Genomic DNA, 9831 nt, shown 5'->3' with positions numbered 1-9831 from the left:
CGTAGCACTTATTTGTTGAAAAAACATAAGAGTTACTTGTATTTTAATGTAATACATATTGGTGAAACAATCATGCAGAATAAAAAAAAAGAAAGAAGGCAGACAGGTATAAAACACTCTGCTTAAGCGCAATAATTATTCGTCACAAAAAGTGGTACTTCACTAGTAACCTTTTTGTTTTGTAAGTAGAAAAGATGGATTTATATTCAAAGTGCATTTGTTATAAAGAAAGAAATAGTATTTCCTGTATTCACTACATCTCTTTATCCTTGATTTTCCATCTTGATTGGAATCTTAAATTGCTAAAATATATGAGGTACAAATAGTTTTTTTTTAGTTTAAAGATCTTTAAACTGCATGGTAGTTTTAATAACAAGAGTTTGTATCCTTGTTTGAATTGAAAAATTCCCAGAGAAAGGTAACTATTTCATGTAAAAAAGTGTATAGTTTATATATTTTCAACTCAGGGCCAAATCTAGCCAACAATGACTAGGACAACCTTTAGTAAATTCTCTTTGAAAACTAACAATATTGACATATTTGTTCATGTAATCTATTACAAATCACTGTCAAAGAAAGCACAAACAAGGAGAAGTTTTTTGCTCATTTCTCCCTTTAGATTAGTTCCTTGGTCAACATATCTCCCCTAGTCCACAGGATTCATTTCTACTCCATGCATCTCCAACCCGAAATTTCAAAGTGTGGATTTTTTCTTACTTTGAAAATCCATCTAATATTGATAGTTAGTGATGCACAGTGGAGATAATATTTTTGAAGAAATGCTGGCTTAGGTGTAAAGAAATATGAGGACATAAATGTACACAGCCAGAAATACCAAAAACAATAAAAGAAAAAAAGATCCATAAATACATTAATAAACAAGCAGTATTGATATGAATTTCATTAAAACAGATGTTTCTCTTTAAAATGACTAAGTTTTTGATCGGTTTATTGAGCTTGCAATTTGGTTACATGAATATTTATGAGGTCTTCCTTGAATCAGTGCCTCAGCACTATGATAAATTATTGTGAAAAGTGCATAGCTTTAGAACAATGCTAGGAAACTCAAGGGACATTGTGAGAGGTTTAGTTTTAAAGCGCATCATTTACTATGCGATAACAGTAGTGTATTGTATTTGAATACTTTGAGGCATCAATCGTGCATTTGACGCGGTCGCAAATTGAGTTGACTGCCAACGAGCATTATTTCTGTTTGTTGGTACAGAGTATTATGTGGTATAGATATCTGTGTGATGTAGTTATATTACAATCTCTTCCCAATTTGAGAGTTGCATTGAAAGCAATTCTTGGTAGCTTTATTTCTGTGCAGGACTTCTCCTTTTAATAGTAAACTTTCCCAGCATTACAGCTTTTGCTGTCGCATTTACATTTTAAAGCTTGTACCGCATATCTTAATTTCAGTGACTTTTGACAATAAGTGACTTGCCGGTTTAGAGATTTTGTCTTCACGATTGATGTTGACTTCACTACCCCTTCTGGCATTTATAATGATAATGTACATAAGTCTTGTGTCTCACGGGAAGTTTTGTCTTTAAAGCAATCCATACTCCAAGAAGTCACCGTGCTTAATGATGTCCAGTATATCATTGGCATCTAAAAAAGGAGTTTTCGTTCTATCTAACCTATGTAATACAAAACTTGATAAGTCCTAATCGTCATCAATCTCCTCTGTAGATCTATATCCCCTTTCTGATTTACTACGTTACATTCCAACTTTATAAGCTCTGCAATACAGGATGTAGAATAATTCACAGAGCATGAGCACTACTCAGTATCTTGCTCAGGGGATATGCTCGATATTTCAAAGCTTTACATCTCTGCCACACTCAGTGCTCGACTCCGCCTACTTTTGTAAACTAGTACAGAACAACGAAAATAGTTTCCCGGGTATTCAATGAGCATAGTCATCTTGCCTTGCTATTTTTTTCACATCCTGTATAGCCGAGTTTATAAGCTATCGGAGCGATACATAGTGGATCGGGAACCGGTTATAGGTCCGGATTAGATTGACATCATAAATCCGTGAATCATTTTACGATATACTATACTAATTTGCAAGAAGAGCTGTGTATAAGTACTGAAAATAACAGAGGTGTATAAAATTTTGAAATAGCGAATATACATATACCCTGCACAGGAGATTGAATACCTATATGCGGTGTAACCTTTGTTATATTTTTAACAATTTGAAACAAGACAAACATACAAAATGAAAAAAAGTGGAAAATACAAAAGTTCAAATCATGTATTTCAAATTTCTGTATGATATACACTTGTTTCATTGAGTAACTTTCCCAACTAGCATCAAAAGAATCAAATACAAAGAGCGAGCGAGCTATTTCCCAAAAAATGTATACAAGAAGTTCTCAAATACAAAATTATCGACTTTGAAAACCAAATCCATCTCCAAAAAGTTCTACCAAGTGTAATGCAAGGAATGAAACCAATAAAAAATGTACTACAAATTTCGTTACACAACATATAAAAAGATTTGTAGTCGGATAAGTCTGACTGCCAGCTGGTTAGTGAAACTTTCGGTGACATGATACAAGTAGACTTTAATTGGGGAATATTAATCGGCTAGCAATCAGTAAGTGTGCCTTGAATAGAAACTATATGGAATACAACTCCCTAATAGTTAGGCAGTCATAAATTGATAAAATCAGAAATACTGTCTTTTTTTTTTTAATCGGACGATGGAACAACTAATAAATATATTGATGTCTTGGCAATGTTCATGTATTGTTTTATCCTACAACCAAATTTTCTAAATATAACATGCGAATTTTTTTCCAAAATAGTTTACTTTTTCCAGCAATCCTTTGATCGCAACGCTTTAAACAACTACCTGTTCCCTGTTTATGTCGTTGCTAATAACTGAAGAAGGTTACCAGTAGACGATATTATGCAGTGGTGGAATAAAGCTTTGCGTTATTCGACACCCTTTATTTGCATAGTAGAAAGCTTACGCGTAGTTGCATGATAAAAAACAATATTTGGTAACTACAGAGTACACAAGACATGACTCTTTGCTTTCTGGACTCTGGGTGTTTGTGTGTGGATATTTTTTTTTCTTTTTTGGGGGGAGGGGGGTTGGGATGATTAATTTCAGCAGGATATATGTGATTGCCAATATATCTTTTTAAATACTCTTATATCAGTAGTTTAAGTCCAAATTAAATTCACAGAATAAACATGAAAGAGTAATCAAGGGAACCAAGGTTATAGCGGTAATCAAAAGAATGTAATCCAGGGACAAAGACCAGAAATGGAAAACAGACATACATAACAAAGAACATAAAGTAACTAAAATCATACATACAAAGTAACAAAAGTAAATGAGCAACTCGGACTCCACTAAAAACTGGGAGCATGGACCAGGTGCACCGGTAGGGTGAAAGCCGTTAAATAATAATGATCATAGGCTATTATTTTACTAAGAGTAATCAGGGAAACCAAGATTCTAGCGGAAATCAAAATAATGTAATTCTGGGACAAATACAAGATGTCATTATGGAAATCAGACAATCACAACAAAGAACACAAAGTAACTAAAATGATACGTAAAAAGTAACAAAAGTAAATGAGCAACTCGGACCCCACTAAAAATTGGGAGCATGGACCAGGTGCACCAGTAGGGTAACTCGGATTCCACTAAAAACTAGGAGCATGGACCAGGTGCACCGGAAGAGTAAGTGTCCTCTACTTTTCTAGAAACACCGACCGATGCAGTTCTTGTATAACGTATTCTATTGTATATTGCGGTGGGCAATTTTCATTACGACTGGGGAGTTTGAGTAAGGAAATTAGGGATTTATTTTAAAATGTTTTATTGTAGACTTAAAAATAACATTTTGTTCACTTAAAATTAATAACTTCAATTATTTTGAATTAACAATGAACAATAATAAAAAATATACATGTTTTCTTTGACTGAATAAAATTATATGATAAGTGTTCTTTCAGTATTTTCAAACTGTTGAGTAGTAGTCTATGTAAGAATCACGCAAAATCTGTAAAATGTGATACACCCCCGAAAAAAAAAGAATACATATCTTTATTATTGTAATTAAGTTGTTTTATGGGTCAATATAATGAAATGTATAATTATTTATTCCAATCTGCCTGCTCTTAGAAGATAATCAACATTGAAAATCCAATAGATTCTATTGTATTTGAGTGTCATTTACAGAGTTATCTCCCTTAATTTTGAAATATACTGTGCATTCTTAAAAAAACATAATTTCACTTACTTATCGTGTTTAAAAAAATAATAATCAATGGTATCTGTTGGGTCCTGAATAATTTATACTTTTTACTCACTCTTAATACATTACGAAGAAAAACTTATTTATATCATTTTGAAGAAATTGAACGTAGTATGGAGAGCTGGGATCTGTTACTTGTATGCGTAGATTAAATCATGAAAATTGTCGTTCACAAATCAAGTGACTGGCATTTATAAGTTTAAGGTGGTGAAAAATTCATATAAAATATTAAATATCCACATAATAAGAGATAAAAATCTATGGCGTGCAATTGTGTCAAGCTTTTCTTGCCTACCATCGCATTAGTGACTTGTCCATAGACGTCATAACGTAGATACGTTAAAAAATGTATGCATGCATGCATGCATTATTTAACACCCTTATACTTGCAAGTACTGTATAAATATATTTAGTATAATTATGCAAGTATTAGAATATAAAAAAATATATTTTTCAACAGGTGCTTAAACAAAAGTGAATATAGTTGTATTATTCCTTGACATTTTAAATAATTAGGGAAAATTTCATTAAATTATAGCTGAAAATTCAAACTGTCATAGGTCTTAGTAGTATTCAATTATTTTATAAGGTATGCTGATACTATCTGGAAACTTAATCTTTTTTAATGTATGATATGCATAGCCCTGGACTCCTTTATGAGCATATGATTGAAAAAAAAAATGAAAGCACCAGAGGTACATAACAAGAACATTTCATACATTTTTCCTTGGATGAGGAAATATTGCGTGCTTTTCTTTCTAAAATTTCTAAACAAATGTAACTTTAAAAATAAAATAGAATTTTCAAAAGGGAGGTTAAACATAATAACTGATAGAAACCTAGAAATGGTTGAATTGTACCTGTTTTTTTTAATTTTTTTTTTGTGGAAGGATTTTCACTACCTTACATTCTGCTTACTAGATGGGTAAAAAAAATCTGACCTCATCATCTGTATCCATTACTCTGAATTAAGATGTTGTGATATTTTTGCAGTGGATATTTATGTGTGTGAAAATCATGATTTCTGCTGTTTTGCTGTTTTCATTAATTTTTTTTTAATTTATCTAGGGGCATTTGTGTCACTCCCTAATTTAAAAAAAAAACTTTTCCTGTTTTGTGTAGGATTAATTCAATTTACATTCCTTGTGGACTCGAAAACTTTTAAGCAACTGTCTTTATAAGAATCATGCAAAATCTGAAAAATGTGCTACATCCCCAAAAAGGCTACATATTTTTATTTTTGTTATTGAGTGGTTTTACAGGTCTATATGATGACATGTATAATTATTCATTCCAATCTGTCTGCTCTTAGAATCCACATTGTATTTGTAAATCATTGTTCATATCTTTTAACAAAACATTAGTTTGTAAAGAGACAAAAAGAAAACGCAATATATATATTTATACCCTCCATATTTGGTACACCCGGTCAGGGATATGCAATGCAATATTCGTACATTCAGGGAAACAGGCAGAGGTACATAATTGGTCACTGGCTTCCCGGGTGATGTAGACTGAAAAGGCATTGTATGTTTGGTGTTTTATTTACACCATGAATCACTTTACCATTAGCAGTGTACTGAATGTAAGTGTTAAATACAATTTGGTTTTCGTTCAAAGAATGGTTTTATTTATTGTTTTCAAATCATATTTCATACTTTAAATTCATAAGTACCGATAATGAAAAGAAATCAAAATATTGCTTGATTTGCGAAAGAAAAAAAAATGTGATGCTGAGTCTTTTTTAATCCTAATGGCTCAAAATATTCCCAATGTGCCATTAAATTTATTTTGATTGACAATGTTAGTTTTCATTATCAAAACTTATAAAGAGCATATAGTTTTTGATCATATTTGATCTTAAATTGTATCTTATAGTCGTTAACAGGTATAATTAAATAAATAAAAATGGGGATGTGGAAATAGTGCTTTTGGGGTGGGAGTGGCGTAATTTTATTCAAACTATACATTCTAACCAAAGAACGTTAACTCTATTTCACAGTTGCAAAAAAGTTGCTATGATTTAATGCATTTTAATTACATTTAAGCAGGCGGATTTCTTTTCGCGAACTCAATTAAGCAAATATGTTAACCTGTCGTAATATCATGTCATTCATTCATTCATTCATTTCTTTATTTCCTCATTGAATGAAATTATGAATATATTTACATAATACTAAATGCTAACTATGTGAAGACATGCTACTAATAAACAAAAATCAGGATATCAAAATATAGTCACATTAAGGAATCACTATATACATTATGTCAGAGGATATGGGGGAGATTTGGCGCACGAGATCTCATGAATCAATTTGTCCCTGAGTTTGCCCGCTGAACAACGCTATGCATTGAATCACATGTACATGAGTATGGCTAAGACGTCTGAAGTTAAGTAAATCGTCACCATCCATATAAATATCAGGAATCTTTCCTGAAAGAGTCTGATAGAATAATTCGTCGTTATACGAATGAAGTTCTAGAAACAGTTCAAATTCAACACGTAATGGATAAGTGCATGTACAAGAGCAACACGCGTGAACATATATATCCGTGAATTGATTACTACATACTTTACATAGTTTTACGTGATTGTCTGGTATTTCCATCAGAAGTTTGGTAATGATGAATGAGGTTCTGATTTCACTACAAGTTTTCTATTTTCTCCAATAATTGGCAAATGACACAGCTTTATGTATGTTGAGAAACCTTTTGAATTGGGAAACACTGTCAATTCTAGTCTTCCATGATTCATTTTGAAAACTTGAATTTTTTTTGTTCACTAGTTTTTTCTAAGCTAATTTTGAGGGGAAATGCCCCGTAGATATAAATTCATGAATGTACTCCTCTAGTTTATACTTGTAGATAATGCTGCATACATCAGGAATAAGGCTATAGTGTTTATGATTTCCGTTCATCAAGAAGAAAAATAATCTAGTCAAGAATATCTATTTGGATTTATAGTTAATGTCCAACATACAAAGCTTCTATAGAAACAACAGTTTCCTTTTGTCCATTTGACTATCTATAGGATGTAAACCCACAATGCTCTCACACATGTCGGATCGAGTTGATGTCTGTACTTTCAAAATACGTTTGATTATACAGTGTTGCAAACGGTTTAAGGAGGCTATCTCTTTTGTTTTCAAATTGTTCCATACTTCACAACCATATAGAGTGGACGGAAGGACTACAGATTTGTATAAGTCAATAAGGACTTTTGGGTTTGTCATTTCCGACATTATTCCACTAAGGCCAAAAAATCAATTTCTTCCTTTTGGGCACGATTTATTTGTTCTTTCACTCGAGTTCAATTTTGAGTTAAGTTCGATTCCTTGGTGGGTATATCCGCGAGCTTGTGGAATATGTTTACGGCCTATAGTCCAATTAAAAGGAAGGGGTTGGTCTCTCATGCTCGGATAAACTTGTAGTACACATGATTTTCTTGCATTAAATTGAAAGCGCAAGGTACGTGCATAACATTCACATACATCAAGTACGCGCTGAAGAGACATCCATGGAAGTAGCTATACATGAGATATCGTCCGCTAAGGATAGGGCATAGCTGACTACTTTCATAATACATGTACCTGTATTCGATTTTTTTTTGTTCTAGTTGTTGCAATAAATCATTCATTTTGACAAAAACTTAAATATAAAAGACCCGACAACACTCTTCCTTGTCTAACACCTTCATTAACTTGAAAAAAGTTTGACTGGTATTGATTTACAACAAAAGAACTTACAGTATTCGTATGGCAATCATCAATAATTTTTCCACAATATACCTTTTACTCCTAGTCTATTTAATTTAAACATAAGATTTTTACGCCAAACCGTGTCGAAGGCCTTTCTGCTATCCAAAAAAAGCAACGAAAACTCTACTAGACATCTCTACATTATGAAAAAAATGTTTCTTGCAAATTGAACGAGGCAGTGAGGCAGCTGAGATTCCTTTGAAATCCCTGCTGCTGGGAATTCGGAAATTTAACATCATCGTCTAGAACAGTAACAAGAGGCGATTTTGCCACTTGTTCGAAAATTTTCTGAATATACGATAAAAGGCTTATAGGTGGGTTACTGTCTGAGGATGTCTTTTCTTTATTACTTCCCTTGTATAAAGGGGAAAAAAGACCACTTTTCCACACATTTGGGATATGTCCAGCTTTAATAATTACGTTATATAACGTGGTTAGACATTTTACAACAGATGTTCCACCGCGGATTAAATGTTCATATTGTATCCGATCTTGTCCACTAGTTTTTCGTCGTTTCAAGCTTTTAACAATAATTTCAATTTCAGTCTCTGTCACTTTACCACCTGGTTATAGACTTCTTCTCCTGTGCGTCTGCAACTACTATCAAATGACTCGTCATCACTTTCTTCGTACAGATTTGAGAAGTATTCTTTAAATGCACCAGCGACTGACTCTGGAGTGTTTTATATTTTTCCATTGAAGGTTATATCTAGGTATATTTTATCAGATGTAGGTTTGCGGCTTCCAAAATATGCAAATGTCACACTCAGCTGCATCGTTTATGTCTTTATATAAGTCAGATGTAAATATTCTTCAGCTACAGCATTTTGAATATTCCGAAATTTACTTTAAGCTTTTTGATAGTTCTTGTAAGTGTCAAACATCATATCTCTGGGGCGGCCTTCTGCTAGCCACAGACGACGCATAGCTCGTTTTTTATTGTGGGCTGCTTTGACATTTGCATTCCAATAAGGTTTTGTGTGGGGATTATGACCATACTTTGGGATACTTCTTTCTGCTGCTTTTGTGCACGATTGTTACAAATTTATCGTTTATTTATTACATCACAATGATCGTCTATTTGGAGATTTTTAAACAAGAAATCTAACCGAGCTGTAGCTCACTTTTGTATTCATTTAATTGTCTCTCATTTACCTTGTGCCATGCCGGAAGGTGTATTCCCGGGTTTATGATATAATGCGGAGTAGAATCAATAGTTAAATTTACAATTACAGGTAGGTGGTCGGAGGTGCTAGAAAATATCCCTTCAGGAGAAATTTCATAGGAACTCACCTGCCTCTGAACCTGGCTATACACACATATATATATATATATATACATATATTATTACATAGATTATATATATATATAAAACTGAAGCTTAAAATTAAGATTAAGACACGAATAATTCCCGCCATTGCATAGGTAAATCTTTGATCCTTCCAGACGAATACAGATGAAATAAGAAATGTGTTAGATCGACTTATTTAAGCGTTTTTCTCATTTATCTGCCATTGAACATTAGTATTTTTTGCTTTCACCACCTACATTTTTTGTATGAATGTAGCAGTTTAAGGAAAATTCGTTCACTCGAAAAATCCCCGATCTTTTATAATATACATAACGTCTCAGAATGTGTAGACTATTCGCTACACTGATCCATCGAATCATATTGATACACCTAGATAAACTGTCCCGTATTACATGTACCATACATCGTGTACTAAGTTACAGCCCTAGATTAATCCGTCAAGGACTTAGTGCATGCAGTGTTGATATATATA

This window comes from Perna viridis, chromosome 3 (assembly GCF_037379345.1).
Source record: "Perna viridis isolate PV_CMFRI_1.1 ecotype Kerala chromosome 3, ASM3737934v1, whole genome shotgun sequence".
Classification (NCBI taxonomy): Eukaryota; Metazoa; Mollusca; class Bivalvia; order Mytilida; family Mytilidae; genus Perna; species Perna viridis.
The sequence above is the reverse complement of the archived record's forward strand: the minus strand, read 5'-3'. Positions refer to the sequence as shown.